Consider the following 14,932-nt stretch of genomic DNA (forward strand, 5'->3'; position numbering starts at 1 on the left):
AAATGAGTAAAAAGATTGTTGTAACAAGTATGGGACAAAAAAATTATGTTAGAATAGAGCAAAGGTTTCTTGAATATAGACGTAAAAAGAAAATGTTGCTAATAATACGCCATTGTATAAAAGCAAAACATTGCTAGTAAAAAAAGGGGATTGTCTAATCCAGAGTTTCATGCTTTTATCTGAAAAATATTTTGAAATATTAAAAGGCAAATTTACTGACTTAGACTTAGACCTCTTCGTGCAAAGATTCTGTTGTAATTTTCACAAATAATACACATATCACAAAATATGAAAAGAATAGAATTAGAAAATAATAATACATTTACTAACTTCAGTGAAATTTTTAAAAAGGGTAAATAGTACAGCAATTATGGTGGTTAAAACGGTGTTCAAAAGGAAGACTTTAATGCAAATTTTTGCATTCTTTTAAGAATACTTGCGCATTTCCAATCGAGTTCATTACTTGTGACTTAAAGATATGCAATTTTGAATTCGTCTGCAAAGATCTATTGCCAAACCCAGCTCATCCCTAAGATCATATATAATGCCAATTAAAATTAATTGAATATATCGGTCATCATTCAGCAAACTGCTGCACGAATAGGAAACACCAAAATTGTTGCATCACACTTTTAAAGAAAAATGTCATGATGACTCCATGTATAAAGAATGGATTTTTGATGTTCCAAAAGTGATTATTTTGGAAATTAACGTTTCTTTGTCGAATAAAGTAATATTCGTCAGTCCAAATTACATTTCTCAAAAAAGAAGGATTTGATTTTACATAATGCAGGACTCAATTGTAAAATTTTAGAAATTAATAGAGTAGCTATCCATTTAACTGCTATATCAGTTCATAAACTCCTTGAATACTGTCTGGATATCAAATATTATATTGCAATATTCTCGACACAGTCTGGTTTGGAATTCTGAACTGTAAACTGACTATTCTGGCTCTAGCATAAGAAATAAACCAAAACATTTATTTCGTCATCGTGTGTATAATACCTCATAATCATCCATTCTCTCCGGGAAAGTACGGATCCTATGTTTTGTCATTCTAAATTGCTCTGTAAACACAAAATCCGGAAATTAGGCCAATGGCATCTATATTCTTTTGCAGATTAACCAGCAAAATCATTGTAAATTAAAATTATTTAAAAATGTTTATAGCATATAGAAATAATGTTAAATAATTTAGAGATGGTAACACATTAAATTGAAACAAATGATCATCTTAATTTCTTATTAATTATAAAATTAAATTTGCTTTTTCAGTAAAAATACTTCTATAATAAAATTAAATTCACTTCTTTTATAAAAATGCTTCTATAACAAAATTAAATTCACTTCTTCTATAAAGAAAACCTCTATAATAAAATTAAATTTACTTCTTCTATAAAAATACTTCCATAATAAAATTAATTTTTTTTTCTTCTATAAGAATACTTCTATAATAAAATTTTTTTTTCTTCAATAAGAATACTTATAATAAAATTAAATTTACTTTTTATAAAAATATTTCGATAATAAAATAAAATTTATTTTTTATAAAAATACTTCTAAAATAAAATTAAGTTCCTTTATGCTATAAAAATAGTTCTATAATAAAATTAAATTTAATTATTCTATAAAATACTTCTATAATAAAATTAAACAATTTACGAAGTACACACAGAAACAGAAGTTCAAAGAAATAAAGCGTTATATAAATCTCTAGTAATGTTAAAAACTTTGGCCTCATTGTTTTTCAAAATATGCATATAACGAATGAATTAGTGTTAAAAAGAATCTATAAGGACTGAATTATGAAATTGTACCATCATTTTAATCTATAAATAGATCAGAAATAGAAAAAAAACACCCTATCACTTCTTATATGCAGATTGAAAAAGAACCTTCACATAAGCATATGCTGTAATTTGAAAAGCCTTTAACCCATTGTTCCCCTGTGCCCTTCCCCAAATCCATCGTCTCCAACAGCGCGCATGAATCAATACGCTATTCATGATTTCCACCAATATTAACAAAAATGAGGATAAATGTAAGGAAGAAGGGACGTGCAAGATAATGAAGCGTAACACTCATCCACACATGTGAGGTAATCTTCAACTCCAGAACTTTGTATTAACGGGTGATTAAGTGCCCCGGCGTATTGGATGATTCAGCTCAAGCCTTGCCTTACATCCCAGCCTATGCCCTCCCCTTCATTCTATTAGAAGGAACAGAACCCGATTTTTGATAGATACGATAATGATTTGGAGACGAAGAAGAACTCATTTTTTTGTCTGGGCATATATTAATTGGCATGAATATAGAGATGGATTATCTTCTCCTCTTTGAAGATTGGTTCTGGGAAATAAGGTTCACCTCATTTTCTGCCCAGATTATTAGTTCGTAAGATCCTTGTGTTCGATCCAGTGTTGTTTAGTAAATAAGAGTTATTTCCGCAGCTGCATAAGTTTTGAAAAGTTATTTTGCCAGAGGATTGAGTTTAATGAAAATATTTTATATTAAATAAAAATATTTTGCTTGTGAGGTATTTGTAAAATCTACAGTAATTATTCGGTATAAAATAAAATTTATTCTATTTTTTTTAAATAAAAGATTTGTTGAAAATTTATTTATAATAATTTATTTATAAATAAATTATTATTCATTATTTCTTTTCAATCTCAACAAAATTATACCAATCACTATTATTTAAACATTTTTTTTCTGGGACAATTCGTTTAAACTAAAGCTTTCCTGGATGCAAAAATTATCGTGTATATTATATTTTTTTACAATGGAAACCACTCTTTCCTGACGAATATGTAATTATTTTTGATACTTTGATTCTTTCAAATTTTAAAAATTCCAATTTAAAGGTTTTTAGCATTTTTGCTTATAAGTCAATATTAATAAGAAAATATAATTAAAGTGATATTTTATTTATTTTTCTCGATTAATTTATTCCATTTTTCTAAATAAAAGCTTTGTTGAAAATTTATTTAATTATTTTTCACTTTACACATAAATGAATTCATTTTCATTATTTCATTTTAATCATACAAAATTATACCAATTACAACTATTTAACGTTTTTTTAGGGGTAATTCGTTTATATATAAGCTTTCCTTGATGCAAAAAGTATCATGCATATATTATTTATTACGTTATTTATTACAATGGAAACCAAAGTAAATTATTCTGATGAATATGTAAATATCTTTTAGATTTAAATTTTTCAAATGTTAAGAATTCCAATTTAAGTGTTTCAGTACTTTCGATTATGTTTTTTCTAATAAATATTCAATATTAATAAAAAAAAATCTATGATTACAGTAACATTCTATTTATTTTATTCTATTTTTTTCTAAATAAATGCTTTGTTGAAAATTTATTAATTATAATTTATTTAGAAATAAATTATTTTTCTTTTTACTCATAAATAAATTATTTTTTCACTAATTCTTTTCATAACAAAATTAAACCAATTCCCACTATTTAAAGTTTTTTTTTTTTTTTTTTTTGCAGGTTAATTTGTTTAAGTAAGCTTTCCTTGATGCAAAAAATATCGTGTATATAATATTTTTTTTTCACAATGGAGACCAAAGTAAATTCGCCTTTCCTGAAAATAAGTAAATATTTTTTTAGACTTCGAGCCTTTCAAATTTCAAAATTCTAATTTAGGTGTTTTAAATATTCTTTCTTATGTTTTTTATAATAAATAGTCAATATTAATAAAAAAAAATTGCAGCGAGAGTATAGAGTTTTTAACAATTTAAAAAATAAAAGTGTCCCACGATTAATGCAAGATTTTAATTTGCCACCATTTGTGCAGTAAAGTGTTGGTAACTCTATTTAAAAAAATAATTTGACATCTGATAGTTTAAGGTTAATGAAAATGGAGCGTTGCACAATAGAACAACGTGTTAACGCACAATTGAATTAAATTTTAAAAAACACTGTTTTTTCTTTAAATTGGTATATTTTTAATGAATCGTAAAACGCACAAGATAGGGTTATGTATACAATAATAACACAGGACAAATGGCTTCTACGTCTTTGCTGGCATGTATGGTGTTTTTGTCAAAGTTTTTCATGATCACTTTACATAAATAAATATAGCTGAATTTCGTTGATGCAGCGTTGAATTTCCTCCTTTAATGCACGCGTACTTCTGGTCTTATAGTTATAGATCACTGAATTCAAATACTCCTATAGAAATAAATCCAATGGTGTTAAATCACACAATCTGGAGGGCCAATTCTCAAATTTTCGAACTGGGGCAGTTAGACTTTCATTTTTTTTGAAATATTTTACAACATTTTAAACACATTGTTTTATCTCGTAACGCTCCATTTTTACTATCGCCTAAACTATCACTTGTCAAATGGGTTTTTAATAGGGTTTCCAACAATTTATTTCACAAATGGTGGCAAATTCAAAACTTGCTTTAATTTTGGGACACCCTTTGTTTTTTATTTGGAAGGTTTCGATTGATTTTAGTACAGTACGCAATGCTGCCTCACTTCCAGCTTAATACGCCAAAATTGTTTTTTTAACTATAAAATTTACTTAAACTCTCATATTTTCATAGAGTATAATCCTTGCAATCAAAACTAACGGTAAATTGTGGTTTTGACGTATTTTTTGTACCTTCCTAGTTTTCATAGTAATTGAAAGAAAAGAAAAATGTCACTCGATTATCTCAATTTCCTGTATGCTTCGTTCGCTAATTTTGTACATGACTACTTCAAAAGTTTACTTTTTACTTAGCATAATAGAACTAAGATAGTTAAAGAAACAGTATGTTGAAGAGTAATAGATTGAATTGCGAGGTAGGATCAGGATTAGTTTGATCGTGTCTGTGAACAGAGGGGAAAAAAATTTCCATTTGCCTTGGCATATCGCGTCTCTTTTGATAATATTTTCATAAATTTTAAAGCGTCGTTATATAAATATTGCCACCATTATAAAAGCATAAAAATGTCATAAATTATGTAGAAGAATTTTAATGTATGACTTTAAGGGGAAATTTCCATCTATCATATTTTTTTTCTGAAATGCAACTAAAATTTTCGTTCCATGCTGCGAAAAGAGATTATATTATATTTTGAGAAAAATGTAGTGCTAAATTTTTAATCATAATAATATTATTACATGGATGCATTTTGGTTGCTGCTCCAAAGTTCAAAATAATAAAAGTGCTATAAATATAAAACGTGGCTTTAATATTAAAAATTTCCAACTAAAAAAGAATTTTCAGGCAAAATAATATTATTCCTAACAAGATAAATAACGCATTTCCAATTAAGCCCATATAAAAAAAAAATCATTTTTGAGATTTATTTCGTTTTTTATACAAAAGATTGTAGCTTTTGAAATTTGTGTTATATAGTCTTCTAAAAAACATTAATCTGATTTTGTAAAACTTATTTTTTTTTAAATAATTGCTGCTTTCAAACACGATGGGAAGTTTTAATTTTAAATTCCTAGTGTTATATTTTTATTCAATAACGATCAATTAAAAAACAATCGAAATAATGAGCAGTATTTGTTACAATTCTACTTGAAACGAAAAAATTCTAAGAAAAATGTAAGATATTCCAACGAACATTTCTCTCTACGTGAGTAGAAAAATGACCTTTCAACTTGGTCTCCTAATAGTTGATTTTAGCATATCTGCCACTTCAAAAAAGAACATCCAACCTGCATATTTTCCATGCAAAACTGGTAAAAAAGCCACTTTTGTCTACCAAGACACTAAATTTTGAAAAGAAAATGATAATTTATTAGGTGTAAAAGAACAAATAAATTGACAGTGACTTTTTTATTAAATCATACATGATTTTTTGTATTGTTATATTAATGCATCAAACTAATACATGATTATGTATTAATTAGTTATATGCATTAAAAGTTCAATGAAAATAAAAATTTATAAATTTTACTATATAATTATACTTGCAATCTAATACTATAATATACTTGCAATCATTGCATTGGGAAATATACTTGCAATCATTGCATTGGGAAATATACTTGCAATCATTGCATTAATTCTAAAGTTCCGTGCTATTCGTAATGCACTAAATAGCTTATATCTCTTTAACTTTCATAAATTTATTATCTAAGAAATAAAATAACCATGTAATGTAAAGATTATTTTAAAAAATGAAAAGATTACTGTCTCTATTTTTTTCATGATTCAGAGAGCTAGAACTAATTTTTTTTTAAATTTGCGACGTACTTTAGTATTAAATTTTATTATTTTATTATCTATTTTTACTATTATTTAAAAAAAATTCATAATTTTAAATCTTGATTATTCTTTCTTTCAATTGGTTATAGCATAATTCCAGATTAAATTTTGATAAGAAACGTTTTGACTTTGAATGTGTGATTAAGGTGTACGTACGCACTAGAAATTTTTTTTAAATTTTAACTTTAAAAATCCAGTTTTTTCACAGTAGGTCATTAATATATGTTTAAACTCATTTCAGTGAGGAAAAAACCATATTACACTAATTATTAATTAATTAAATAATATTTAATGAGCTAATTAGCCTATTTTTTGAAACATGATATCTTAAATTCTAGTTTGTATAGACGCACAATTCTAGGTGGAAATGATGCCTAACATTAGTCTTCATGTTGTCTGCCTCAATCAAATTATAAAAATATATAGTTTTTTTTAACATTTTTTTTCATCAACGGTGAATAGAAAAGGCGAGATTTTTTCTGTCATTTTAACTTTTAATTAGCTATTAAAAATTTAATTCTAAAATTATAACTGTGATTGAAGCTCAAAACATCCGCTGTTTCATACAGATTCTTTTGATATATAAATAAGTGTATTTGGTTAATTTCTTGTTGAGTTATGATTGTTTGAATGAAGCGACATAGTGGAAAAATATCATTCTTCATAAAATGAGTTTTAAAAAACTTTAACTAGAGTTCTTAATGAAAGCACCTCAAGAAAAATAATTATAACTCCAGAAATATTTCGCATATTGACAACATCTTGGAATCGTTTGAAAGCTAAATTATTAAGCAGAATATTATTAAGCAATAAAAAAATATTCGATATTTTGAACGATTTTCGTAGTTTCAGGTTTGTACGTACACCTGATTAAGATGTATTTGCACAAAATCTAATTATTAATATTGGGAAGCATTTATTATATCACATATTTAAATTTAAATCGATTATTATATTTTTAAGGAATTTCTAAAAGAAGTTAAATACCTTTTGTTGAATCTGTCTCTTAAATAGCTATGTAAAATTCAATTAAAAGGACATTATATTTTTGAAACAATTTATTGAGTTTGTATATCATCGAAATTTTTTACTTCTTTTTAATTAGAACTGTTAGAATTTGAATAATTAATACTTTACAGTTACAGAAATTACTTTGACACATTTATACTTGTAAAATAAATCATTTGAAGGAATATTTGCTGTCTCTACATGAAAATGAAATTATTTTAATTAAAATTTACATTCTAACTAATTCATTCATTCTTAAAAGTGTCATCTTTTATATTACGAAATTATGATATGCAAGAAATGCTTTTATATGAATTTAAAAGACAGCTAAAATCATTAAACAAAATGCATAATGAAATTTATTTAAATAATCGAATTCCTTATGTAAGATTGTTTGAAATAATTAAAAGATCCTATACGAAATAATATTTGTTAAAGAGGATTAATAATAGTAATGATCAATCATAGGAGATCTGGTATGTCAAAATGATTTCCTTTACATAGGATTTACAAGGAATTTCACTTTCTCTTTACTCGGAATTATATAATTATAAATTGTTTCCTAAATTGTCTAAGAATTCAGCGCTCTAAAGTGCTATTTTCAAAATATAGCAGTCTCAAAATTTTATTAAAATAAAATATTAAAATAAAATAAAAACTTAATTGAAAAAATAATCTTAAAGGTGAAATTTAGTAATTTTGAAGAATTTTTGCAGTAATAATTTTTATGAAAGTAATGAACAATATAATAATTATATAATATAATAATTATAAACAATACAAACAAAAATTATAAAATAAAGTAACAGAATAATACATTCTTACAGGTCATATACCAGCAAAATATTTCGCTTGTTCTTTAATTAGAGAAATAAATTCGTACGAAATCAAAATATTTATGATTTATATTTATTCATAACAAATACTTTTGCATACATGAAGTAAAACATCAATTATATTTTTCTACTAAATGAGCGGACTTTTTTTGTTTGTTTCTAAAAGTCATAAATGTAACATAGTCATAAAACCTTATTTATATATTAAATTAATATCTTATTTCACATCTATTTTGGGAGAGATTTGGTAGGTTTGAAATACTCTGTGACAACAATTACCCTCACAATTCTTGTGTCTCATGATGAAATTCAGTTTTTAGGCCAATGCGATTTATTACTAAACGCATATAAATATTTCTTTAGTTCATTATTAGCTAAAATCACCAAAATTACTAAAATCACCTACTGTTTTAAAGTATATTAATAGGACGTAAGGAAATCTTCTTATATTTAGGCTTTAAGAAATTTTAAAGATAAAATTCTACTAATATATTAGACTTTGTGAGAAACTAATATACAACATTGTTCCATAAACATATTTAAAACATAATTTTATTTGTACTGCCATATTTTTTAAAATGTTTTAACTATTTAATTAACGGCCGTAATTATTAGGATTGTAAATTTTTTCTCAAACTAAAAAAATTTCAAGACTAAATGTTAAGTGTCTCTAAATTAATGTCAAGTTCCGTAATTTTTGAAAATTGTTATAGAAGTAAAACTCCCTCTATGAAAAATCAATTATGCAAAAGATTATAAAAATATTCCTGTGATGTCTATAAAAGAAAGTATGAAAATCGAAAATGTTGTGAGAAATTGAATTTATAAGAAAAATATTTCAAACCACAAGACAGGAAAATTTACATTTTCTTACTTAAGAAAAATTTCTTTTTTTTCATAAATTAGAAATTCAAAGATTATATTTCATTAAAAATGCCAAACGATTTTTTACCTAATTTTCATTCACTGTCATAACATTTACTTTCTAAAGTCTATAATTAAGTGTTTGTTACTTGTTTTTTGTGTTCTCGTTGTTATATTTCATTTGTTGACATCAACTGGCTGAAAAAAAATGTCTCGAATTTTAGATATTTACGGATAATTTTAAGTATTTTTAATTCAATGCAAAGATTCACATACATCAAAATGTAAATTTTAAGCATTAAAAATCAGATGAAAAAAGACTATAGTTTGGTTTCTTCCGGGTATTAATGTAACAAGTAGATAATAAAGAAATACATCATGTATAAGTTTCATAAAATAAAATATTTTAATGAAATAATCGTCTATGCTTTAAATTCATTTTGTTGAATTATCATAATATTAATTATAGGAATGAAATTCCATAATTATATCCATTTCAACACATCAACCAAGAAAATTTAGTCATATTTACAATCACCTTAAACTTAAAAATTCTAGATTTTTCTTCCTCTCAATAAGCATTACCATCTGAGACTACTAATACATCTGAGGCTATCTGAATATTGAAAACACAAACATAATAATAAAAAAAGCTCTGAAAGAAGCAATCCTTTCTTTGTCTCTAAGCAACAAAATTACTTGAACTAACACCTAAAACTTCAACAAATTCCTCAAAATTCTCGCAAGATAAATAAACATAAATGAGAAATAAAACAATAAATTTCTAGTAACCTTTCTTATCACAAAAAAAAGCAGGGCAAACATCGCCATTTTTAAGCATACAATTTCCTACTTAGTTTTTGAACAAATAACTCCATCTGCGATGACGGTTATATAAGAAACAAATCTGTAAAATTTCGTCTAAGTCTTTCCTGGAATCTAAAAACTCTTACTTAGATAATAAAGTAATCTAAAGTGATGAAAAAATGACTTTTTATGCTACATAGATATGATTTCGATTATTTCTTATGCAAGTCATGTGTCATCAGAAAATTCGTACAACAAAGGAATACAGTTGTCTATATCTACCTATATTGAATAACTACTTTTAGAAACGTAAATCGTTCAAAACTCTCATGTAAATTTACAAACCTAAAATAATATATCTAGGCACTTTAATACAAGAACCAAATACCAACAGTTTCTTGTATATACACATTTTTAAAAAAATTTTAAATTTTCCGAAGCATTTTTTTTTTTTTTTTGTATTTCAATCGGATTTATTATTTATGATGTTTTATTCGGTGAGTTCATTTTCCTAATTTTGATTTCGTTGTATGTTCATGCTTAAAAGTGAAGCTCACTTGTATCCTTTCAAACTGGAGCAAATCCTTTTGATTCTAAAGCTCACTTGTATCCTTTCAAATTGGAGCAAACTCTTTTCATTCTGAAACTCACTTGTATCCTTTCAAACTGAACAAATCCTTTTGATTCTGAAGCTCAATTTAATCCTTTCAAAATGCTGAAAATACTTTTGATTCTGAAGCTCACTTGTATCTTTTTAAACCGATTCCTTTTGATTCTGAAACTCACTTGTTGGCTTTTAAACTGAAGTAAATACTTTTAACTCTGAAGCTCACTTGTATCATTTCCAACCAGAACAAAATGCTTTTGATTCTGAAGCTCACTTGTATCATTTCCAACTGGAGCCATATCCTTTTGATTCTGAAGTGTACTAGTATTCTTTCAAACTGGGGAGAATCCGTTTGATTTTGAACCTCTCTTGTATCATTTTAAACTGAAGCAAATCCTTTTGATTTAGAAGCTCACTTGTTGTATCTTTTCAAACTGATACAAATCCTTTTGATTCTAAAACATAAATTTGAGTTTTGTAATTATGCATTCAATTCAGTACTCATTTAGTTTATATGTTTTAGATTTATCTGCACTGAATATATATACTTCAATGCACATCGAATAAAAATAACAAAAGTGTAAATGTATATATCACATATTATCTTTCAAAAATCCTGTAATTTACACAATTGTGTAATGATTTTTATCTAATAATTCTCTAAAAGATAATCACATAAGGATAGAACAATCAAATATCAATTATTACGAAATCTCTCTACAGTTATGCAAGAAATTTCACCTTTAAAAATCTAATATCTTAGCAATTCTTCGCAATTTTAAATATATCCATGCACTTTTTTTTCTCACATACCACAGAAATACTTCAAAAGTCGCTCTTCAACCAAAAGATTTATAAACTCCACCCACAAAAGATCCGTTTCGAACATATACCCGCCACTGCCATTGAATTTCATCCAGCTGATATCCGAAACAGCCCCCACCATTTCGAAGACATTTTCGTCATCTCAAACTGTCCGAAAACATTCCACTCGTGGAACTTTTCACTTCGAAACAATTTCATAGTCCTAAACTGTTCGTTTCTATCCTTACTCATCCGAAATGATCAATGCGATACGTTTTGGCCGGGACGAAAATTTGACACCCGTGAAATATTCCGTCCTCCCTTTATTTCTTTTCCTTTTTTTCTATCTCCACCCCTTCCTTTTAGATCCTTCGCGCTCTTTTTATGGTCTTTTCAGACGAACAGCCCATTTAGTCTTCAAAAGGGCTACGAGTCCGATCGTAAATATCCTTGACGCTTATCCGTGACACGGCCTGGCGTTAGTCCCACAGGAAGGGTCATTTGATGCCGGACATTCCGTAAAGGGACCACTCTTAAGTGATGGCCAATGCCGATTTGATCGCAAAACTTCACACAAGCCATTGAAAATAAAGGAACCCTTATGTTGACGTTATGATTTGTTAGAGCTAAAAACCAGGGGATATAGTAAGGTTTTACAGTGAATAAAATGTGCGTAAAATCATCATGTTATGTTGGAACACTTTTTTTATTATCTATCCTATTGGTAAACCCACTGTATGGAGTCTTACTAATAGGCATGCAAAGTGTTTCAAAAAAAGATGAGAGCGTTTTTCCTCGCGATGTGGTTGACACTCATGAAAACTTTTTTTTATCATAGATTGCATATTCCTGAACGTCACGATGAATTTAAAGTCATTAAACTCCTATTAAACTTTTTTAAATGTGTAATGATCATGGCATCTATAATATAAGTCTGGCAGAAGTAATTTACTAATATAAAAAGACGCATATTCAAAACATTAACATTTGCAAAGGTGATTCTTCTAATTTAGATAACACCTATATGTACTGCTTTTATTTTCTGTGCAACTCATATGAATAATGACGTTTTTACTGTCTTGAAACAAAGGTTTCTGACCACACTGACGTGCTTAGATTTCATTGAAAAACCATGTTTCCATCAATAGTTTAGTTTCATATCTGCTCTTTAAGTTTCTTCCTTTCTTTTTTCACATCCTGACTTTTAATAGAGTGTCCCTGAGCAGCAAAATTCCTAGAAAAGGATATAGCTTTACGGATAGCCCTAAAAGATGTTAAATGTATACCAGATCAGTAACAACCAGTCTTGGTAAAAAATTTATTTACCATTTGGCGATAAAAATAAAGGACTCTGAATCTTCGAGAACTTGACGGTATTTGCATTAAGACTCGAGTTCCGCCGTTCACTATAGAACATTTGATGCTCTCCCAAGGAAGCTATAAAAGGAAAGGTACACAACCGAAAAGAGTCAAATGGAATCGATAAAAATACCAATAACCTCGAGAAATGAAACAATCGGGTGAAGTCTAGCTTTGGAGTGTTGATCTCTAGCAAATTCTCTCTGCTCGCCTTGTGCTGTTGCTCATTTCTGCTATTACTGTTTTGTATGCTTTTTTATTATGTTATTACTTACGTTTCTTGACTTCTTCTGAAATAAAATGTCTTTAAATTTTTTTGAACACTAGGATGAAGCCTCACTAAACCTCACTTAGTGACGATAGTGCGACACTAAATCTGGCACATTCAAATCGTTAGTTATTCTACTTGTTATTCTATATGACAGCAAACAATGGTTTGCTTATGAATTAGATAGCAAATACTAAAAAAACCATGGTTTCATCGTATAAAAGCAAATTTGTGGCCCCTTTGGACTTTCCTTTTTGTGTAATTACAACAGAAATCGAGTTTACCAGAATAATCTGAAAAGGACAGCTGATCTTCGGAAAAATCACTGAAGACATCATTGACTCCCCAGATACTATCATTATAATTTGGATACTCAAGAACATTTCCTATACTACAATCCGTCGATCAAAACTCTACCACGAAGTCAATGGTAGTTAATTTAAGAATTCATTATAATATAAAAACATTTCTGTACTTTTTTAAACATCAAAACATAGTTTAATTTAATTTTTCACAATTTTTTAGTCGAGTTTTAAATGGATATCTTCGAACAAGCAACCTTCCGAAAATAAATTGAAAATGCTTAAGCTAACCATTTACATGACTGAATAATAAATAAATGATTGCAAAGCTAATTATATGCAAAAAAAATGTATCTACCGATGTCTTCTATAGTGTAAACTAATAATTACTTTCCAATTGTTTTAATACATTTCCAGCTAATCGGTTCTTAAAAAAAGATTGATTTTTGTAACTTATTATTTTATTTTAGAATACAGGAACAGGTAGAGTAAATATTTCGAACCATTAAGTATTACCTTTCCTTTTAAACAAATCAATTAACTACAAAGCAGTAAATCAATGGGGAACTGAAAATCATTGCACTTTATTTAAGAAACAAAAGGGAAAACCTTTTAACTGAATAACCATGATTCATTTTAAATTAACGTAAAGTAATTAGTAAAACTTTTAAAATGTATTCTATACCTAATATCAAAACTCCTTACTTAGTAAATACTCATAAAGTGTTAAAGTGATGTAAAAGTTTGAATAAATGAGAAAACGGAGCGCTTCTCATCATTAGCATTTACACTTCTAATTTTTGTAGGATCCGCAAAACGTTTCTAATTAAATTGAAATTATTAAATTAATGGTCTTGAAAGAGAGTAAACAGTGTTTAGCTGTTTTAGAAAATAAAGCTCTCACTTCAATTAATTATAAGAGAAGTATAGTAATTATCGTTAATTATCTTAAAATTAACTTAAATGACTTTCTCATGAATGTAATTATAGTTATTTTTAATATTTAATCATTGAGCAAACTTAGTACAAAAATAACGTTTTATTTTATTTTTTATGGATACCTAGGAGTCTAAAGACAAATATTTAAACGCCTGTTAATTATGCAACTTATAGAAAAAAAATGTGGTGAAAAAAATTCGGAATTAAATGTAATATATTTCAATGTTTTCTACTTAGTATTTGTAGATGATATTGAAGTTTTTTTGTTGGAAACAGCTGTAATATTTTTCTTCACACTTCTTCAAATACTTCCATGCAGATTCTTCAGATTGTCTTGCATCTTAAAGAAGTTGTGAGATATTTCTTTTTTCGTTTGACACACAGTGAATGATCAATCTTTTAGGTGCATCTTGTGAAAGAATGATAATCATGTTAAACCTCTTCTGACTTTGATGATAGATTATATTCTTCTAAACATGAATTTAATACGTTACTGAAATCGTTTCGCAAAAGTCCAGACTAACTGAATAACATTTCTTAATTCCTTCAAATTGGAAGAGGAGGTATTTCCGAATCTTTGAACAGATGTTCGCTTTTCTTATGTGTAACACACTGACACTACTATCAGTACTATAGAGAAAAAAAATGAACAATGTTTTTCACTGATCAGATGAATAATGCCAGCTCAGGTGTCGTCCTCGTCATCTGACCGAGGTTCAAAATTATGAGGTCCGTCCCAAAATAGCACTAGTGTTGCTTCAAACGGGACGTTAATATAACTAAACCAAACCAAACCAGAAGAGTATTCTGGAACTTTCTCTGCTTGTATAAAAACAGAAGATTTGTCAGTTACTGTATTCTCAGTTCAGAGATCAGTTAATAAATTGG

The sequence above is a fragment of the Argiope bruennichi genome, chromosome 8, assembly GCF_947563725.1.
Source record: "Argiope bruennichi chromosome 8, qqArgBrue1.1, whole genome shotgun sequence".
NCBI lineage: Eukaryota > Metazoa > Arthropoda > Arachnida > Araneae > Araneidae > Argiope > Argiope bruennichi.